Consider the following 20,821-nt stretch of genomic DNA (forward strand, 5'->3'; position numbering starts at 1 on the left):
TCCTTCAGAACTGGATGAATTAATGAGCAAAGAAGCATATGAGAAATACATAATCTATTGAGTAAAAATGGAACCCCTAAATAAACTAGTATGAAACAACTTAATCTAGCATTGTTGTCTTAAATTAGTGATGGATAGGGGGATCCCTGGGTGGCTCAGCGGTTTCGCGCCTGCCTTTGGCCCAGGGCGCGATCCTGGAGTCCCGGGATTGAGTCCCGCGTCGGGCTCCCGGCATGGAGCCTGCTTCTCCCTCTGCCTGTGTCTCTGCCTCTCTCTCTGTCTATCATAAATAAATAAAAATAAATCTTTAAAAAGTTAGTGATGGATAGAGGATTTAAAATTGCAACTTCTAGCAGTGCCAATGGGTAAGAAACTACTTGTAACAATGTTCATGGAAGAAAATACCCCTTGACTTTCTAATGATTGCAGATAAATATAATATGCATCTTTTTTGCAACACTCTATGATTTTTAGGCTAGGCTCCAGTTATAATATTCAGAATCCTGAAATTATATGTGGTTAAAAACTAGTTATAAAAATTATGTAATTTAAGAATAACATTGTAATCTAAGCCTTAGGGAATACTGTAACTTGCTTACAACTATCCCTGTATTGGGGTCAAAATACTTAAATGATCTTTCCATTGGAAATAACTGGCAGGGTTGAAAAATTTGTTAGTTGTATAGTCTCAGATAAAGAACTATCTTAATTTTGCAATATACTGTGCTTGCTGGTGCTATTTTTATACAATGAGGCAACAGCCTTGCAAGAAGATAGTTTAATAATAAAACATTCAACTTCTTCCTTAGAGAGAGAGAGAGAGAGAGAGAGAGAGAGAGACCAGGCCAGTGAGGGGATCTGGACGCTTGCCCTCTGGCAATGATGCTGAAACTGGAGCATGCATCAGTATAATCTGGGCCCCAACCCTAGACCTTCTAATTTGGTGCGTCTAGAGTGGTGACTGAGAATTTGCATTTCTGACAAGCTCCAGGTGATACAGATGGTGCTGGTCCTGGTACCAGGTTCATTCTTTGAGAACCACTGTCATATGTGAATCTGTTGGAGGCTCTGCAGGTATTTAACAAAGGAAAAAAGGACTCTGATAAGGGATTTGAAAGGCCATCAGGTGGAAGAAACTAGAGGATGACTCCAGTGAATCAAATCAACAAAAAAGAGTTACAGGCAGGCCACTTGGAACCCAATATGAAGAATTCTCAAATCCTTAGTGTCATCTCAGGCCGGCCTCCAACTACTTCAAACAAATAATTTGTAGATCATGAAATAAACCCGGGTAATTAAGTGACTTCCCTAAAGTCACACAAGTAGTTAGTAGCCGAAATGGGGCAAGAATTCAAGACTTGCAGTTCCTGAGCCAGTGCTTTATCCACCCCAGGCCCAAGTAGCATGATCAAGACTTTGTATGTATCTTGCTTGTAAGTGGGAGATAACCGGAAATATCCACTCATCCCTCAAACAAGAGTACCTTACTTTCTGTTCTGTGATCTTCTTCCAGTTCCAGTTAATACATGAGGATCCAGAGGACAAAGAACCTCCAGCTTCTACTTCAGATCAGGTTCACCTGTGTATCCCCCCTCATGAGTGGAGCACCCCAGCCTACCCCAATCCCATCCTGCAGATACTGTGGCCTGGTCTCTCTTCCCTGCCCGATTCAAAGCTACCCAAGACTCCTAGACTCCTGCCCATCAAACACTAGCCCTGGGCCCCTGAAACCAACTCCCTAGACAACCTTGTCCCAGCTTAATAATAACAAAAGATAAATGCTTTCATAAAGAACAATGAGCTGGGGGCCTGCCTGCATCAGAAACAGGAAGTTGGGAAGTTGCATGAGAAGTAGCATAAGGCTGATCTAAGTGAGGAGCTCAGACACCAAAATCTGAGTATAAGGCCAAGTCCAGACCCAACTGCTTCATTTAATCTGGAGGTGATTATTTTTTAAAAGATGTGTCAAGGTTTTATTTTCTCTTACAAATGCCACATACAGAACTTCCCATAGCATAACTTCATTTTTTAGTCACCATATTGAAAGACTTGTCACATACTGGTTATGTTTTCCTATACTCTCTTCAGAGCCACCTAAACAGGTTTCCAAACATCACTCTGAAATGTCCTCTGCAGAATTCTGAACATAAAGGAAGGTCAGGTGTTCCTAAGACCCGCACCAGGTGGTTCTGAGCAACCTCTCTCTGAAACAATGTCCACAAAATAGGGAGTCAACATTTAGAAGTGAGCTCAACCAAACCTGCTGCAAGCCCCTGGGTGGATCCAGAGGCCAATGGCAAAAGTTAAGAATGACCTTCAACAAATGGCAAAATCAGAGAAGCTTACTCATAATACATCTGTCTATATCCTGCAGATTTCTATTTCTTTTTTAAAAAATAACTTTTGATACTTTTTTTCTGATTATAAAACAATCATAAACCAACTTCTTGAAAACTTGGAAAGTTCAGGAAAAAAATAAAAGTTAATATCTGGTGTGTTGGAATAGACTTAAACTGACTAGAGAGATAGAGTTGTATTTCTTCCCATCTTCAAGTTCAGTGATATTATGTTGATTGAAACTGGCCATAATAAGAGTATTTACACTACAGAAGTTGGTAAATGCTATAAATCATCACTTTTTTGTCTGAAATCCAGTTATGAAACATTTACCAACACACAACCAATGTACCACCTTCCCCTTTCACCTGTGGAGGTCCTGAAGTTACCTTGAATCTGGACCCCCCACCCCCAGCTCCAGTTAAGGCTCTACTACTGGATTTCAGAGAAATTCTGCCTAAAGCCCCCTTTTCTCAAGGTAGCCTGATTGATCCTCTGCTCCTTACATCCAAATGGGCTTCCCTGGAAGAGAAACAGCAGTACCAGGATGTTCCTCTCTCTGACCCTCACACTTACCAGCATATCACTCTTCCTCCACAGATGCTAATGTTGGCCCCACCTCATGGAATCATATCTGCAGCCCTTTGAGCTTCTACACCTGCCCTGATGACAATTCCAGCGTTCTCATAAAGGGAATTTCCCAATACACACTTACTTTTGAACCACTTATCTTCATATAGCCTCACTCACTGTCCCATTATGATTCCTGTCCCAATTTGCCTCTCAGCCAGGGTTGCTCAAGATATTAAAAGTTTCTTTCTTTTCTTCTTCTCTTTTTTTTTTTTAAACCAGAGCCACCATATTCCAATAATTCACCAAAATTACTATCACAAAAGGAAAGAAGAGAGGCACCCATTATATGTTCTCTAGGCCTTTTAGAAAACATGGACTTGTTCCTTTTAGAACAATGCTTTCCCTTATGTCTATAATATTGTAGATTTGGATCTTCTAGATTTGGATGTATGTGGCTAAAGGCATGACACTGCTCCAAAAGGGGCATGTGCCCATGGCAAAACTAGAAGAGTCTACAATATTATCCAGCATGCCATTGATATTTCTGTAAACAAACAAGTTAAGGATAATATCCTTGCCAAGAGAATTAATGTATATATTGAGCATATTAAGCACTCTAAGAGCCAAGATAGCATCCTGAAATATGTGAAGGGAAATAATCAGAAAAAGAAGGAAACCAAAGAGAAAAGTACATGAGGGGGATCTCTGGGTGACGCAGTGGTTTGGCACCTGCCTTTGGCCCAGGGCTCGATCCTGGAGACCAAGGATCGAATCCCACGTCGGGCTCCCGGTGCATGGAGCCTGCTTCTCCCTCTGCCTGTGTCTCTGCCTCTCTCTCTCTCTCTGTGTGTGACTATCATAAATAAATAAATAAATAAATAAATAAATAAATAAATAAATAAATAAATAAATAAATAAATAAATAAATAAATAAATAAAAGAAAAGTACATGAGTTCAACTTGTTGAGGATGAGGAAAATTTTATCCCTAGCCTGCTTGGTTCTTTTGACTTGTGTAATAATTGAACTGACATAAGATAGATTAACAGGAGAAAAAATAAATTTAATTCATGTGTATGGAGACTCATAGACATGGGATCTAAGGAGTATACATGGCAGGCAGCTTTTATACTTTCTAGACAAAGAAACAATAAATTTCTGACAAATTGGTAAGATAAACTTAGGTTTGGGTATTAACTAGTGGAGAATCTATGCAGTTTGTTCACATAGTCTTTTTGGCCTTCAATTTCCAATCTCTAACGACAAGCGTGTCTCTATACTTCCTGGTACAGAGACAGTACCTTTCACATGAAAGACTTATTTCCTGCTTTCTGGAGACAAAGGAAGATCAGAGTGTTTCTCTAGCACTGGCTGTTTCTTAAGTAACTTCAGTTCAGAATAATCAATATGTCACTGTGGCACATCTTGGTACACAGCCTGCTCTGAGCCCCAACAAACTGAAATGCCAGGCTGCTTCAACCAGAGAAGCACACTTTGTGAAAACCAATGGAAAGGAATCTGAATTTCCAGAACCCATTCTTTATGAATTCATGCCATAATGGGCATAAAAAACATAAATAAAAGATCTCTGGACTGTTAAAAAAAAAAAAAAAGGGTATTAGTGGCTCTGGTGGCAGCCCTCAGGTTTGAAGTTTATGGAAGAATGTTAGTCCTGCGAATAAGCTGGAGAAGAGAGGCAAAACCCTAGTCTTGAAAGAATAGCAATATGAAACGTGGTACACAGAGGACTAAGGACTAGAGATAGGCATAAGATTAAAGCAAGGTCAGTTGATTACAATTTATTGAAAGGATTTTAAAAACAGGTCAATGTCTCAGTATCTTTATCTGTAAATTGAAGAGAGTAATAGTCTCCACCTCAATGTGATTGTGAAGAAAGGGTAGTGAATGAATATATGTGAAGCCTTTAAAATGATGTCTGGCAGGGATGCCTGTATGGCTGAGTTGTTAAGCAACCAACTCTCAATTTTGGCTCAGGTCATGATCTCAGGGTCTTGAGATCAAGCCCCACATGAGATTCTCTCTCTCTCTCTGCCCCTTCCCCACCCTCCTCTCTTGCTCTCTCTCTCTCAAAAAAAATTAAATAAATAAAAATTTTAAAAAACTGATGTCTGGCATATATGAAATCCTATGTAAGCATTAGCTATTATTATTCAAACCTTTCTATAAAAAAGAAAGTATGTGTATTTTAGTCTAAATCTGGCTTCTGGCTTCAGACCAAAGACTGCTTCAGCACAATGGCCTTTGTTAGTACCTACAGGCAGTCTATTGTCCCCATCTTGGATAATTTCCATATAGTCAGTGTAGAGGGGCCCATAGACCATCATCTCCCCAGGGAGATAAACATTCCTATCCCTCACTCTGTACATCAGAAATATTATTCTCCCCAGAGTCACAACAATTCATAGAACTTATCCATTGGGAAATTCTTCCTAGAAGTAACCCAGTCTAATCAGAGGTAATTAAAAAATATGTTTCAATTACATATATATGTAATAGATATGTTAATTATAAATACAGTTGACCCTCAAACAACACAGGGGTCAGGAACACCAAACCCCATGCAGTTGAAAATCTGTGTATAACTTTTGACTCACCCCTAAAACTTAACTAGTAGCATACTGTTGACCAAAAATCTTACCAATGACAGAGTTGATTAACACATATTTTTGCACACTATATATATTATATATACATATGTATTATATTCTTACCATAAAGCAGCTAGAGAAAGTGTTATTAAGAAAACCATAAAAAAAGAGGAAATACATTTATAGTACTGTACTACAAAAAATCTGCATATCACAGATATGCAGTTCAAACCCATGTTGTTTGGGTCAACTGTATATATATTAATACACTATAGATGACACTAACTAAAAGAGCATCATTTGTTGAGATGCTTTAGGTTAAGTGCTCTGTGTGCTTTATGTCACCCTATTTCCTTTTATCGACACCTTGATAAAATGGATTATTTTTCTCTTTTTACAACTGAGGAAACCACAGCTCCAAAATAAAGTTGAGTACTTTGTCCCAAGTTTCACAGGCTGTAGTAGGTAAGTCAGTTATAGTATCTGATTTGTCCAGGCTCTAGTCTAATGGAAAATTCCCAGTCCACATCTTCTGCTGCCCAGGAAGCTATTTGTGATACAACATGACTCGGCTACTCCCCTTTGTTAATTGGACTACAGTGGGTGCACCCATCCAGACAGTCAAGTGTATACAGAGATTAAGTTCAGGGACACATATAGCAAAGATCCTATGGGACAATTAAAGACTCTAATTTCAAATAAACACAGTCATTCAAGAGCAAAAACAGGAGGCAAAAGGAAGCATCAAGAGATGCCAAATGATAGAATCAGAAACAAACTAAAGCTATTTGCAAGTCAGCTTCTGAAGAGAAGAAACCTGGAAGGTAAGTACGCAGGGAGACCTGGAAGTAAGAAGACCGAAGCTAACAGGAAGAGAGTAGCTGAGAAAGGTTACCACCTAAACACTGGGTAGAAAACCATAGGTTCCTGTTGCTTAAGTCATGAAACTACTCTGATCTGAACCACCTTCTAGCTCTAGTTAGGGCTCTGCTCTTGGATTTCAGAGAGATTTCTACCTAGATCCCACATTTCTTGAAGTAGCTTGATTGAGACTGTTTACATTACAATGGACCTTAGTGGATCAGAAGCAGAACAGTGCCATTAAAGCTCATCTGTCTGATCCCACATACTAACCACCATGCTACCCTTTCTCCACAGACCAGGGATGTTGCTAGGTGCAGAGATGGGCCCTGAAAAAAGATCAGATGTCACAGCTGCAGCCAGTGCTAATTCAGGTCTGCTATCCATATCCAGCTCTAAAGTGGACTTTCCAAATGAAGACTCAAGGAGTAAACTGGAAACAGCAAAAATTCCAGGGAGTGGGTTTTGCAAAGATGAACAGCCCCAGGGACGCCTGGGTGGCTTAGCGGTTGAGCGTCTGCCTTTGGCTCAGGGCATGACCCTGGGTCCGGGGATCAAGTCCCACATCAGGCTCCCTGTGAGGAGCCTGCTTCTCTCTCTGCCTGTGTCTCTGAGTCCCTCTCTAATGAATAAATAAATAAATCTTAAAAAAAAAAAAAAAGAACAGCCCCAAAATATTCACTTATTGCTAAGTGGGGAGAAAAACTATAAAATAGTAGGTAGACCATGCTCCCATTTTTGCAAATATGAGTGTAGTAAAATACCAGAAGGAAATGCATTTGCTTATTCATCTAATGTTTAATGAGTATATTCCAGGTCTCAGGATACAATAATGAGCAACTATTGACACGGTTCCCACCGTCAAGGAGCTCACAGTCTAGTGAGGGATGACCAACATTAAGAAACAAACAGGGGCAGCCTGGGAGGCTCAGCAGTTTAGCACCGCCTTCAGCCCAGAGTGTGATCCTGGAGACCTGGGATCGAGTCCCACATCGGGCTCCCTGCATGGAGCCTGCTTCTCCCTCTGCCTGTGTCTCTTCCTCTCTCTCTGTGTCTCTCATGAATTAATAAATAAAATCTTTAAAAAGAAACAAACAGAGTTGGATCCTGGCAGCAGTTGCAGCAGCTCTCATCTCTACTGACCCTCTTTGTTATCTCCCTTTCACTTCTGGAAACATGACCTCTGGCATGGTAGTCTCTGATGGAGTTATCAAAGTGTTCAGTGACATGAGAGTGTGTAAATCCTCAACATCAGAGGGGTTGTAGAAGTGCAAGAAGGCAGTACTTTTCTGCCTGGGCGAGGACAAGAAGAACATCATCCTGGAGGAGGGCAAGGAGCTCCTGGTAGGTGATGTGGGTGAGGCTGTAGAAGATACCTACACCACCTTTGTCAAGATTCTGCCAGACAAGGACTGCCACTATGTCCTCTATGATGCAACCTATGAGACCAAGGAGAGCAAGAAAGAGAACCTGATGTTTATCTTTGGGGCACCTGAGTCTGCACCCCTTAAGAGCAAAATGATTTTTGCCAGCTCCAAGGATGCCATCAAGAAAAAGCTGACCAGGATCAAGCATGAATTACAAACAAACTGCTATGAGGAGGTCAAGGATGGCTACACCTTGGCAGAGAAACTGGGGGGGTAGTGCCGTCATTTCCCTGGAGGGCAAGCCTTTGTGAGCCTCCTCCAGCCATGTCTGGAGCATCTGGTAGTCCCAGACCTTCCCATGGGGGTTGTAGGCTTCCCTTCCTGCCAGACCAGAGGGACTGGGGGGATCCCAGCAGGGGGAGGGTAATCCCTTCACCCTAGTTTCCAAATAGCCCCCTTCAGCCCCTGGACCTTCCTCCTCCCTCTATCCCTGATGGTTCTGGCCTTCCCAAACCACTTTTGATCTTCTGATTCCTCTTGGGTTGAAGCAGACCAAGTTCCCCCCAGGCACCCCAGATTGGAGAAGCCTGTATTTTTAATGACACCCTAATTCCTCACCTGTTACCCTTTCCCATGATGTCAACTTCTAACCTCAATAGTGACTCTGTGCTTGTCTGCTTAGTTCTGTGTATAAATGGAATGTTGTGGAGGTGAAAAAAAAAAACCACATGTATGGAGTGTGTAATCACTATATTGTACACCTGACACTAATATTATACTGTGTGTTAACTAACTGGAATTCAAATAAATCTTTAAAAAACAAACAAAAACCATGAATGCACTGTAACCATTCTAAGTGCTGTGATGGAGATGCATTTGGTAGAAAACCTTTATCAGGGGCAGTTTGACCTGGTCAGGGAGGTCAGGGAAGGCTTCTATGCTGACTGAGCTGTGACGGACAACTGTACAATAACTACATAAAGAGTTGTCTAAGCAGAGACTATGAAGTGGGCAGAGCCCAGTGGTACAAGGGACTGTGGCAAAGATAAGGAGCTGAGAAAAAGGCCATGTGGTTGGAGTAAAGTCAGCAGGGCAGGGAATGGTATGGGAGGGGCTAGAGGGGTAAGTAGACCAGGTCAGGCAGGGCCTCATAAGCCACCTTAAGAAGTCATTACCTCTGGGGGTAGGAGGTGGTGGGGAAGCAAGGGAGGCTGGGGTACTAAAGATACCATTGGATTTGCACTGTAAAAATATTTGTCTCTGTATGGAGAGCAAATTACTAGAGGCCAGTATGCATAAGCTAGAAGAGAAAGGGACCAGTGTGGAATCTCTCATAATCCAGATGGCCTGTGACTGCAGCATGGACAGGGGAGTAGTGCTAGGGAAAGAAGTAAGTAATGAATTTGAGGCATACAGAAAAGTTAAAAGCAAGATAATTTGCTGAAGGATTGGACATGGAATGTAAAGGAAAAAGAATTTTCGAGAACAGCATAGGTTTCTGATGTGAACAGCTGGAAGAATGGAGATACCAACACTCTCACATGGAGAACACCACTAGGGAAACAGATGTCGGGGGAGAGGAGCAGGAGTTTATTCTTGGTCATGCTGGGTGCAGAGTCTTAGACATTCAAGATACGCTATCAAGTGAGATGTTTGATACACGGTCTGGGGCTCAAAGGAGAAGTGTGGCTTGGAGATAAAACTGATGTACTAAAACATGAAAAGTGGTTATTTCTGGGTAATGTTTTTATATCTTTTGTTTTATTCTTTGTGCTTTTCTGCTTTTCTCCCTTTTTCAGCAGTGAAAAAAAAATTTTTTTTCTAAAGAGAGTGTTTAAAAAGAGTAAAATTTTTCCCGTGCTTGTAGCAAACAGGATTACTCTACTTCTCATCACTGGCATTAGTAACCTCAACAGGAAGGTCCCTAGAGTGGGGAAAGCCAAATTTGTTTGACACTAATATCTCTTTGGCAATATCATATTCCTTTCACATAGGTTTACAAAGAACCTGCCACCTTCCAAATTGTAACTTGTTATCTTGAGCAGGTTTATGCAACAGGAGAGGGTTCACTGTGCAGGTAGATGTCGAGTTTGGTATTCAGGTGTCTCCCTGATAACTGAGATGTTTTAAGAAGTCCAATAAAAAGCAATGTTTTCCCTCTTATCCTGGATGAACCAACTGATAAATAAAACAAAGAGTCAGGAGATGAGGGCCAATATTTGTGTACTAGCTGAGCTAGGGAGTCAAACTGTATAATCAATATTATCTACCCAGTTGTAGCAACAATGAAACAGAGCTAGCTCCCACTCCTACCCTTCCCCTAGAACTGCAAAACAGAAGGCACATGAGAGTAGACAGCAACAAAAGGAAGAGGAAAGGAAGACTCTGGGCCATGTATATACATAGTTTCTATCTCCTCACTCAGCATTTTTCCTGAGGCAGAATGAGGGAGGGATGTAAGGATGGAGAAAAGCCAGGACCTTAAGGGTAATCCCAGAAACGAGGTACAGTCATACCAACACCCACTATGACTTACTGTAGTTAGCATCAGGTTTATAAATCGAGTTCAATCATGTACAAGATACTATCCTATCCATATGCATTTGGATAGAGTTTGCATCTCTGATGACTAGCAGTAAGTCAACACCAGCTGATTTTTAGCAGAAACTGAACTTATTAGCACAATATTGAGTGTATAATTCTCGTCTGGATCCTGGATTCAAAAAGAAAAACAACACCCATATTCACGGCAGCATTATTCACAATAGTCAAAAGGTGGAAGCAACCCAAGAGTTCACTGACAGATGAACAGATAAACAAGATGTGGTATTTACACAGAATGGAACATTATTCTGCCTGAAAAAAGAAGGAAATATTGTCATATGATACAACATGGAAGAACTTTGAGGAAACTATGCTAAATGAAATAAGCCAGTCACAAAAAGATAAATGCTGCATGATCCCATTTATATGAGGTACCTAGAGTCATCAAATTCATAGAGACAGAAGATAGAAGAGTGGCTGATAGGGGCTGGGGGAAGATGGGGACCTATGAGTTAGTGTTTAATGGGTACAGAGTTTCAGTTTTGCCAGATGAAAAGAGTTAACTAGACTGGTGTACAACAATGTAAATATATTTAACACTACTAAACTCTACACTTAAAAATGGTTAACATGGTTAAAAAAAAAACAACAACCCAGCAACAAGAAACAAAAACAGCTAAAAGAAAAGAGTTTTCTTTCTAGTTTTAACACACTGGGAATTGGGGGCATGGGTTATTCCAGAGTCCCAAAAGTATTAACACCAAATGTCACGTTTTAAAATATCCTTAGGTGCACAAAATAAATAAATAAAATAAAATATCCTTAGGTGAAACTCTACTGAATACGGACTTGGGTTTGAAATAGAAAATTAATCAAACTTGAGTCCTGGGATATTTGAGATAATCTAAGATTTTTCAATTATGTGTGAATTCATCTAGCACAAAAGTGGTATTAGTGGTTTGATTACATTGCCCAAAAATGTAGCTACAAATGACATTTTAAGGACTAAGGAAAATTCTAACAGAACTATACTCAGTGATTTTATATCAAAGTTAAGTTCCTTGCATGTGATAATGGCATTGTGGCTATGTAGGACAGCATCTTTGTACTCAGGAGATACATGTGGTTTTCAGAGTGAAGCATCATACCTGCCACTTACTTTCAAATGGTTCAGCAAAAGAAAATATTGGACAAAAAGAGAGAGATAAAGCAAAGAGTATGTGGGAGTTCACCATACTATTCTTTTCCTTTTTTTAATTCTTTTTTTTTTGATCTTTTATTCTTTTATTTTTAAGCAATCTCCACACTCAACATGGAGCTCAGACTCATAATCCCGGGATCAGGAGTTGCATGCTCCACCCACTGAGCCAGCCAGGTGCCCCATATTCTTTTATATTTTAAATTTAAAATGTTTGGATCCTTTTGTAGTTCATATAAGAATGATGATTGGGTGCTCACACCATTGTGTGACATGTACCTCTCCCTCAAACCTTGTTATGATCTTGGCACATTACCCATCTGATGTGAAAATAATAATAATAATAATAATAATAATAATAATAATAATAATAAATTTAAAATGTTTGGAAAAAGTATGAGGAACACAAAATCTCCTGCTTAGAAAGAGAACGAGGCTTGAAAGATGCAGTTAAGAATTGGCTTAGGGATCCCTGGGTGGCGCAGCAGTTTGGCGCCTGCCTTTGGCCCAGGGCACGATCCTGGAGACCCGGGATCGAATCCCACGTCGGGCTCCCGGTGCATGGAGCCTGCTTCTCCCTCTGCCTGTGTCTCTGCCTCTCTCTCTCTCTCTCTCTGTTACTATCATAAATAAACAAAAATTAAAAAAAAAAAAAAGAATTGGCTTAAAATCACTCTGAAGAATCAGCCTGGCAAGGACACCACTTTCCTCATCCCCAAGCAAAAGATACTACAGCTTTCAGTACTAATATTGCTGGTACAGGGCATGGGGATACCATCATGACACCCATGCCATGGCTTCCCCCAAGGACTCGGTCTTAAAACGACCTCCAAATGAGTAAGTAAGTCCAGCAGAGATGGTCACCTCTGGATGTACCATTAGAACTGAAGTGTGAGCATGATAAGCTAACAATGTAAGAAAGGCAAGACATAGCTTGGGGCAGAGGAGTTGGGGGACGGGAACTTCCAATCAACCTCATTCTGAAACAGCCAGGTGGCCTTCTCACCCTTAAGATACTTTGTCCAGGGTAAAGAAATGTGATCAAGTCTGTTTGAAGTTTCAAGCTATTGAATTTCAATATACTTTTTTTTTTAAAAGATTATTTACTCACGAGAGACAGAGAGAGAGAGAGAGAGGCAGAGACACAGGCAGAGGGAGAAGTAGGCTCTTCACAGAAGCCCAATGCAGGATTCGATCCCAGATCCTGGGATCACAAGCTGAAGGCAGCCACCCAACTGCTGAGCCACCCAGGCATCCCTCAATATACCTTTACACAACAGATGAAAAATAAGAAAAATACTGGATTAATAAAATCTATTTTTTCTATATCTCCAGTTCAAGGAAAGTTTTCATATTGTTTTTAAGATTTATTTGAGAGAGAGTGTGTGTGAGAGAGTGCAGGCGGTGGGGACAGGGGGGAGGGACAGAGGGAAAAGGAAATCTCAAGCAGACTCCTCGCTGAGCCCAGAGCCCAGTGTGGAGCTCAATTTCCGCATGAGATTGAGATCATGACCTGGGCCAAAACCAACAGTCAGACACTTAATTGACTGAGCCACCCAGGTGCCCCAGCTCTTATCTTTTAAAAATATGTAGATATATTTTAACACATTCCTAAGCCATTCAGGAAGGACTTCTACAAGATCCCCAATTTGGGTTAACAACACAGCTGCTCAGTAGCAATGGATATATCACATATAAATGAAAAAAGGAAAATATTATATGTGCCCTACATAACCAATACTCTATAACACAGTTAATCATCATATCAACCCTTCCAAGTACAGATATGACAAGAGATGTTGAAGGGGGGCACACAAAGTAAAGCTCCCTGCTCATTTCTGTATCTCACATTGCCACTTTGCAAACTGCCTCCTTCAGCATGGTGTATAAGAAAGTAAAGGTGTATTAACAAGTTCAAACCGGGGACTAGAAAATTTAGCCATCACTTTCTCAGAGGAATAATTGGGATTTTGAGTTTTTAATGCCTGGAGAAAGAATCCTGGTGTGAAGAGTCAGGAGATCCATCATTTCATTCTAAAGGTCCAGGAACTCTGCTTGACCAGGAAAGACCACTCTAGAAAGGGTCAAACTCTAGAGTCAGAGACCTGGATTTTAATTCCAGTTATTGCATTTCCCATAGTGTGGCCTTGGACAATTTGCTTAACTGCAGATCTACAGATTCTTTATCTATAAGATGGATTACCCATCTCAGAGTATTGTAGTTATTGAAGGAGATCCCATTATGTAAAGCCCTCAGCACTGCACCTGACATGCAGTAGTGCTAAATAAATAGCAACTATTATTAAATAACGAAAGTTTCAAAACCTAGGCAAAGAAGAGCAGAGACATAAATTCCCTCCAGACATAGGAACCATTCTGGCCACTGACTGACTTGACATGTAAATTATGTCTCACCCTCTCAAAATAACCCACCATAACGGAAAGTCATTTCTATGTCTAAATTGGACAAAGTACACCCCTTTCACTGAGCGGCCCCTTTCTCTATGGGCTGGATCATCAACAGGTCTGAGAGACACTGACAATAAGGACTTGAAACAGGCCTTTTTTAGCACTTAAGTTTAAGTTTGATCAATTTGCATGAAATGTCAAGTATTTGTCCAGCTACAGTGCTGGAAACTAGGAGACATGAAGTAACTAAATATCCCCCAGCATATCCTCACAGAGCTCCCAGACTAATGAGGCTAACATGTGAACAGGAAAACTGAATAGCATATGGAACATACAGGCTACTGTGAGAAAATAAGACACCTTAAGTTTTATGTAGCCTTTTTAACCCAATATTTATGTATCTTCAATATTTTATTCTGTTCTGTACTTTATTTTCCTTAACAATTACTCAGAAAATAGGCCTAAGACCAATCTACATTCAAATGAGAAAAAATTCACCACTTTCAATTTGCTTAAGAGTTACCATCTGTAGAGTACCTGGGTGGCTTATTTGATTAAGCATGTGACTTTAGTTCAGGTCATTATATCTGGGTCCTGGGATCCAGGTCATGGGATCGAGTCCGTCCTTAGGCTCTGTGCTCATCAGGGAGTCTGCTTCTCCCTCTCCCCATCCATTTGTCTCTCCCGCTGCTCTTGCTCTCTCTCAAATAAATAAAATCTTTAAAAAAAAAAAAAAAAAGAGCTGCCATCCTTGCCTGGATTATGCAAATTCGTGAACCATGATTCTTGTCACTAACATCAGAGCAAAGGTATCAAATACAGTATGGACAAGTCTACACCAGAAAATATCTCTCTGTCACACCATCTGTGAGAGTCATACTGGGTAAGATTAGGGCTTTCAACATATGAATTTTGTGGGAACACAATTCAGTCCATAGTATTGTGACTCTGGTCCCCCCAAATCCATGTCCTTATTGCATCCCAAATACATTCATTCCATCCGAACAACCCCCAAAGTATTAGCTTATCCCAGCATCAACTCTAAAGTCCAAACTCTCATCTAAATATCTAAATCAATTATAGGTGAGACTAGAATTGTGATTCGTTATGAGGCATAATTCCTCTCCAGCTGTGACCCTGTGAAACCAAACAAGTTATATGCACTTCCCCAATACAGCAGTCAGTCAGGTATAGGATAGACATTCCTATTCCAAAGAGAGGAATAGGAAAAACAGAAGGAATGATAGGTTTCAAGGAAGTACAAAACCCAGCAAGCTAAATTCTATTAAATCTTCAGCCTTGAGAATAACTCTCTCTGATTCAATGCCTGGCCTTCCAGACCCACTAGGGCAGCAGCCCCCCACCCTACACCTCTGTCAGGCCCGAGTGTCCCCTCAAGGCTCTGCCAGCAGCAAACCTGCCCCCTAGGCTCCAGTTATTTTAACAAAGAGAACTTAAAAAATGTTTAGGTAATAAAGAATTGTTAATTGAAAAGGCAAAGAGAACACTAAGCTATAGCAACAGCAGGAAACAGTTCATAGGGCGGGAGGAACAAAGGGAAAAGATAATGATTAAAACTTAGAAGCTTGGAGGAAAGTCTCAATGGTTTGGGACACAGGTTTCCGAAAGGGGTGCCTGCCAGCTGAACTGGTGTCTCTGCAGGGGTATGTTAAGTGTGCCTTTGCAAGGTGGTAAAACTCAAATTAGATCAAACTGTATGCATGTTATTTGCTAGGCTGCCATAACAGACTGGGTGACTTAACAAAAATCTATCATCTCGGGGTCACTGGATGGCTCAGTCGATTAAGCTAAGTGTCTGTCTGGCTCAGGTCATGACCTCACGGTCCTGGGACTGGCCCCCACGTCGGGCTTCCCTGCTCAGTGAGGAGTCTAATTCCCTCTCTGCCTCTGCCCCTCCTCCCTGCTGATGTGGACTCTCTCTCACAAATAAAATCAATCAATCAATCAATCAATCAATATCTTTTTTAAAAAATGTATTGTCTCATAGCTCTGGAAGCTAAAAGTCCAAAATCAAGATGCCAGCAAGGAGGGTTCCTTCTGAAAGCTATGAAGAACGGATCTGTTCCAGCCCTCTATCCTTGGCTTGTAGACAGCCATCTTCCCCCATGTCTCTTCACATCGTCTTCCCTTAATGAAGATCTTTTTTTTTTTAAGGTTTTATTTATTCGGGATCCCTGGGTGGTGCAGTGGTTTGGCGCCTGCCTTTGGCCCAGGGCACCATCCTGGAGACCCGGGATCGAATCCCACGTCGGGCTCCCAGTGCATGGAGCCTGCTTCTCCCTCTGCCTATGTCTCTGCCTCTCTCTCTCTATGTGTGTGTGTGACTATTATAAATAAATAAAAATTTAAAAAAAGATTTTATTTATTCATCTGAGAGAGAGAGAGAGAGAGATAGAGATAGTGAGAGAGAGCACAAGCTGGGGAGGAGAGCGAGAAGCAGGCTCCCCACTGAGCAGGGAGCCTGACCCCAGGCTTGATCCCAGGACCTTGGGATCATAACCTGAGCTGAAGGCAGATGCTTAACCAACTGAGCCACCCAGGGGACCCTATGCATATCTTCTTATAAAGAGATCAGTCATAGTGAATTAGGGACCACTCTAATGACTTTATGCTAATTTGATTACCTCTTTATTTTTTTAAAAGATTGTATGTATGTATGTATTTGAGAGAGCAAGGGAGAGTGGGGGGAGAACCAGAGGCAGAGGGATAAGCAGATTCTACACTAAGTGCAGAATCCAATGTGAGGCTCAACCCTATGACCCTGCAATAATGATCGAAGCCGAAACCAAGAGTCACAGGCCCAAACGACAGAGCCATCCAGGTGCGCCTTGATTACCTCTTTAAAGATTCTATCTCCAAATAAGGTCCCATTCTGGGGTACTGAGGGTTCAAACTACAGCACATAAATCTGTTTCGGGACACAGTTGAATCCTAACAAAGTGCTTCTGGAATGGTCTGCCTCTGGTGGAGTGAAGCAGCGGCATTGCTGGACAATGATGACAGGAATAGGAAGTAAACCAGAAAAATACCAGAAGCAAACAGGAAAGACTAAGTCCCTTCTTCCTCATCTGGCCAGTCAGCCTCCCTCCAATGTCCCTTATTGACAGAACCTAAAAGGAAGCAGTTGGTAAAGGAAAAATGTGGTTGATAGAGTCCCAGTCCCGGCATCACAAAATAGAATATAGAAGAATGGATTTGGGGATGTCTGGGTGGCTCAGCTGGTTAAGGATCTGCCTTCTGCTCAGGTCATGATCCCAGAGTCCTGGGATCAAGCCCCAGGTCAGATTCTCTGCGTGGTGGGGAACCTACTTCTCCCTCTCCCTCTGCCTACCATTCCCCCTGCTTCGGTGCTCACATGAGCTTGCTCTCTCTCTCTCTCTCTCTCTCTCTCTGTCAAATAAATACATAAAATAGTTTTTAAAAAAGAATAGATAAGAGGAGTGGGTTTGAAGCTGAGAGCCAACAGTTTAGTAACCGGCACAGTGCTGAATAATTGTCAGTTATTCTTATTACTCAACAGCATCAGAACTTTGATTTTTCATTTTCCATATATTTTTATAATATAATAAGAAAAGTTGCAATAAAATATTTAACTGAACAAACATACTGGCTACACTGCTAAAGGTGTCCTGACCACTGGTGGGCTGGAACATCACCATATTGTAGTGCACATTCATTTGTTCATTGACATACAGCACTGCACAGTGACCTTCCAATGGGAGGCCAAGGTGTATTGTGTATGGTGTGTAAGTAAACTAAAAGTTTGGAATCCAAGTTATCAGCAAGTGTTTTTTCAATTTATGGCTGAGAAGATGAACATTCAGAAGAAGTTGCTTGACCCAGGTCACACAGCTAATAAGTGACAAAGCATCGATTTGAACTGAGGTCTGATCCACATGCAGAAGAATGAAACTAGACCACTCTCTTTCACCATACACAAAGATAAACTCAAAATGGATGAAAGATCTAAATGTGAGACAATATTCCATCAAAATCCTAGAGGAGAACACAGGCAACACCCTTTTTGAATTTGGCCACAGTAACTTCTTGCAAGATACATCCACAAAGGCAAAAGAAACAAAAGCAAAAATGAACTATTGGGACTTCATCAAGATAAGAAGCTTTTGCACAGCAAAGGATACAGTCAACAAAACTAAAAGACAACCTACAGAATGGGAGAAGATATTTGCAAATGACGTATCAGATAAAGGGCTAGTTTCCAAGATCTATAAAGAACTTCTTAAACTCAACACCAAAGAAACAAACAATCCAATCATGAAATGGGCAAAAGACATGAACAGAAATCTCACAGAGGATGACATAGACATGGCCAACATGCACATGAGAAAATGCTCTGCATCACTTGCCATCAGGGAAATACAAATCAAAACCACAATGAGATACCACCTCACACCAGTGAGAATGGGGAAAATTAACAAGGCAGGAAACAACAAATGTTGGAGAGGATGCTGAGAAAGGGAACCCTCTTACACTGTTGGTGGGAATGTGAACTGGTGCAGCCACTCTGGAAAACTGTGTGGAGGTTCCTCAAAGAGTTAAAATTAGACCTGCCCTACGACCCAGCAATTGCACTGTTGGGGATTTACCCCAAAGATTCAGATGCAATGAAACGCCGGGACACCTGCACCCGATGTTTATAGCAGCAATGTCCAAAATAACCAAACTGTGGAAGGAGCCTCGGTGTCCATCGAAAGATGAATGGATAAAGAAGATGTGGTGTATGTATACAATGGAATAATACTCAGCCATTTGCTGAGACAATACCCACCATTTGCTTCAACATGGATGGAACTGGAGGGATATTATGCTGAGTGAAGTAAGTCAATCGGAGAAGGACAAACAGTGTATGTTCTCATTCATTTGGGGAATATAAATAATAGTGAAAGGGAATATAAGGGAAGGGAGAAGAAATGTGTGGGAAATATCAGAAAGGGAGACAGAACATAAAGACTCCTAACTCTGGGAAACGAGCTAGGGGTGGTGGAAGGGGAGGAGGGCGTGGGGTGGGGGTGAGTGGGTGACGGGCACTGAGGGGGACACTTGACGGGATGAGCACTGGGTGTTATTCTGTATGTTGGTAAATTGAACACCGATAAAAAATTAATTTATTAAAAAAAACTAAAAAAATAAAAATTAAAAAAAAATGAACTGAGGTCTGATTCTCTGAGCCTCAATTTCCTTATTTGCCAAATATCTATCCAATAGAGCTGTTATGAGCATTAGATGAGATAATACTGTAATGTGCATAACACATATATGGCCTGGCACTTACTAAGAGCTTCAAAAAAAAGTTGGCCAAGGGGATCCCTGGGTGGCGCAGTGGTTTAGCGCCTGCCTTTGGCCCAGGGCGCAATCCTGGAGACCCGGGATTGAATCCCACGTCGGGCTCCCGGTGCATGGAGCCTGCTTCTCCCTCTGCCTATGTCTCTGCCTCTCTCTCTCTCTGTGTGACTATCACAAATAAAAATTAAAAAAAAAAAAATTTGGCCAAGTGGTACCTGGAAGGTGGGGCCCTCGGTTAAGCATCCATCTCTTGGTTTTGGCTCAGGTCATGAGCTCAGGGTTCATGTCAGGCTCTATACTCAGGGCGGAGCCCACTTGGGATTCTCTCACTCTATCCCTCTGCCTCTCTCATCTGTGCTGCCTCTCTCTCTTTTTCTAATAGATAAATACAATAAATACATAAATAATAATACAAATACATAAATATAATCCTAAAAAGGATAATAATAAATAAATAAATAAAAATTTTAAAATAAAAAAATTTAAAATTGGCCAAGCCTGGGGCTTTTACTACCATACCAGGCTATCCTATTCCATGTACTTGTCAAAACTTCACAGTATTTGGAGGACAGAACTGTAAAGAATAGAGATAGGGTTGGGAATAAAATTCCTTTAAAAATGTTTTTATTATATTTGCTATCAAATTGTTCTGAGGGCATTCAACCATTTTTGGACTCCCACAAACTACAGACAAATGTTTATTGAGCACCAGCCACAGGGTAATTCCTAGAGATACAACACTGAGACACAGCCCCACCTTGAAGTGTCTCATCAACTACAATGACAGCACACAATCAGGCCTATGATCAATGACATCCAGCATAGAAACCTATAACAGTGAAACCTGATGTAGACTTGAGGAAGTCAGAAAAAGCTTTCATGGAGAAAGTCACATTTAAGTTGAAATCTGAAGATTGGTTAAGCATTTCAAACATAAGCAAAAACACAAGAAAAACCCATAGAGGCAAAAGGGTGTAAGGAATATTCAGAAGGACACTAACTCTGGCATGGAAATCAGGGTGGGCAAAAGACAAAGCTGGAAAGACCCCCAGGACCTTATTCCTGGAGGGCTATGTGAGCCAGAGGACCCTGGACATTAACTGGAGGCAGTGTAGGACCACGGTAGGGTTTTAACAAGTGAGGGAGTATTACATGTAAACTTTATGAAGATCAGCTTGGACGCCATGTGGAAAATGGCTTGGAGTGAGGTAAGGAGGGAGGGGGAGAAATCAGAAAGCTGCTATCTGCCAGCAAGCCAGGTGAGAAATGATGGAGATCTGAGAGCAGTGTTCCTAAGGATGCAGGAAAATGGATTCAAGTAGCATTTAAAAGGTAGAGCCATCTTTTATTAGAACTACCAACATGGGCCACATTCGCCCATGAAGAAGGCAAAATCATGAAGAAGGCAGCCTGGGTCATCATTGAGAAGTACTACTCATGCCTGGGCAATGACTTCCACACCAAAATGTGTGTGCATGAGAAGATTGTCATTATTCCCACCAAGAAGCTCTGCAACAAGATAACAGGCTATGTCTCACATCTGATGAAGCAAATTCAGTCAGGCTCGGTGAGAGGTAGCTCCATCAAGCTGCAGGAGGA

General features: G+C 41.3%; 1 protein-coding gene, 1 non-coding gene and 1 pseudogene across 3 annotated transcripts in view; 2 read left to right on the top strand and 1 right to left on the bottom strand.

The window, feature by feature from the left end:
* Positions 1-20,821, bottom strand: part of KLHL6 (kelch like family member 6) — a 113,682-nt gene that overhangs the window by 66,513 nt on the left and 26,348 nt on the right. Inside the window, exon 1 of one of the 2 annotated variants that reach the window (XM_038583504.1) lies at positions 7,756-7,765. The exons of the other annotated variant lie outside the window; for it this stretch is intronic. The gene's annotated coding sequence lies outside the window, so the exon portion shown is untranslated. Of the gene's footprint in view, positions 1-7,755; positions 7,766-20,821 lie in introns of those variants that run through there. 2 annotated transcript variants of the gene reach the window in all.
* LOC488097 lies at positions 7,556-8,057 on the top strand (annotated as a pseudogene).
* On the top strand, positions 11,707-11,814 carry LOC119867576. Its single transcript, XR_005384091.1, has one exon. It is a non-coding gene; the product is annotated as a small nucleolar RNA U13 (small nucleolar RNA).

The sequence above is a fragment of the Canis lupus genome, chromosome 34, assembly GCF_011100685.1.
Source record: "Canis lupus familiaris isolate Mischka breed German Shepherd chromosome 34, alternate assembly UU_Cfam_GSD_1.0, whole genome shotgun sequence".
NCBI lineage: Eukaryota > Metazoa > Chordata > Mammalia > Carnivora > Canidae > Canis > Canis lupus.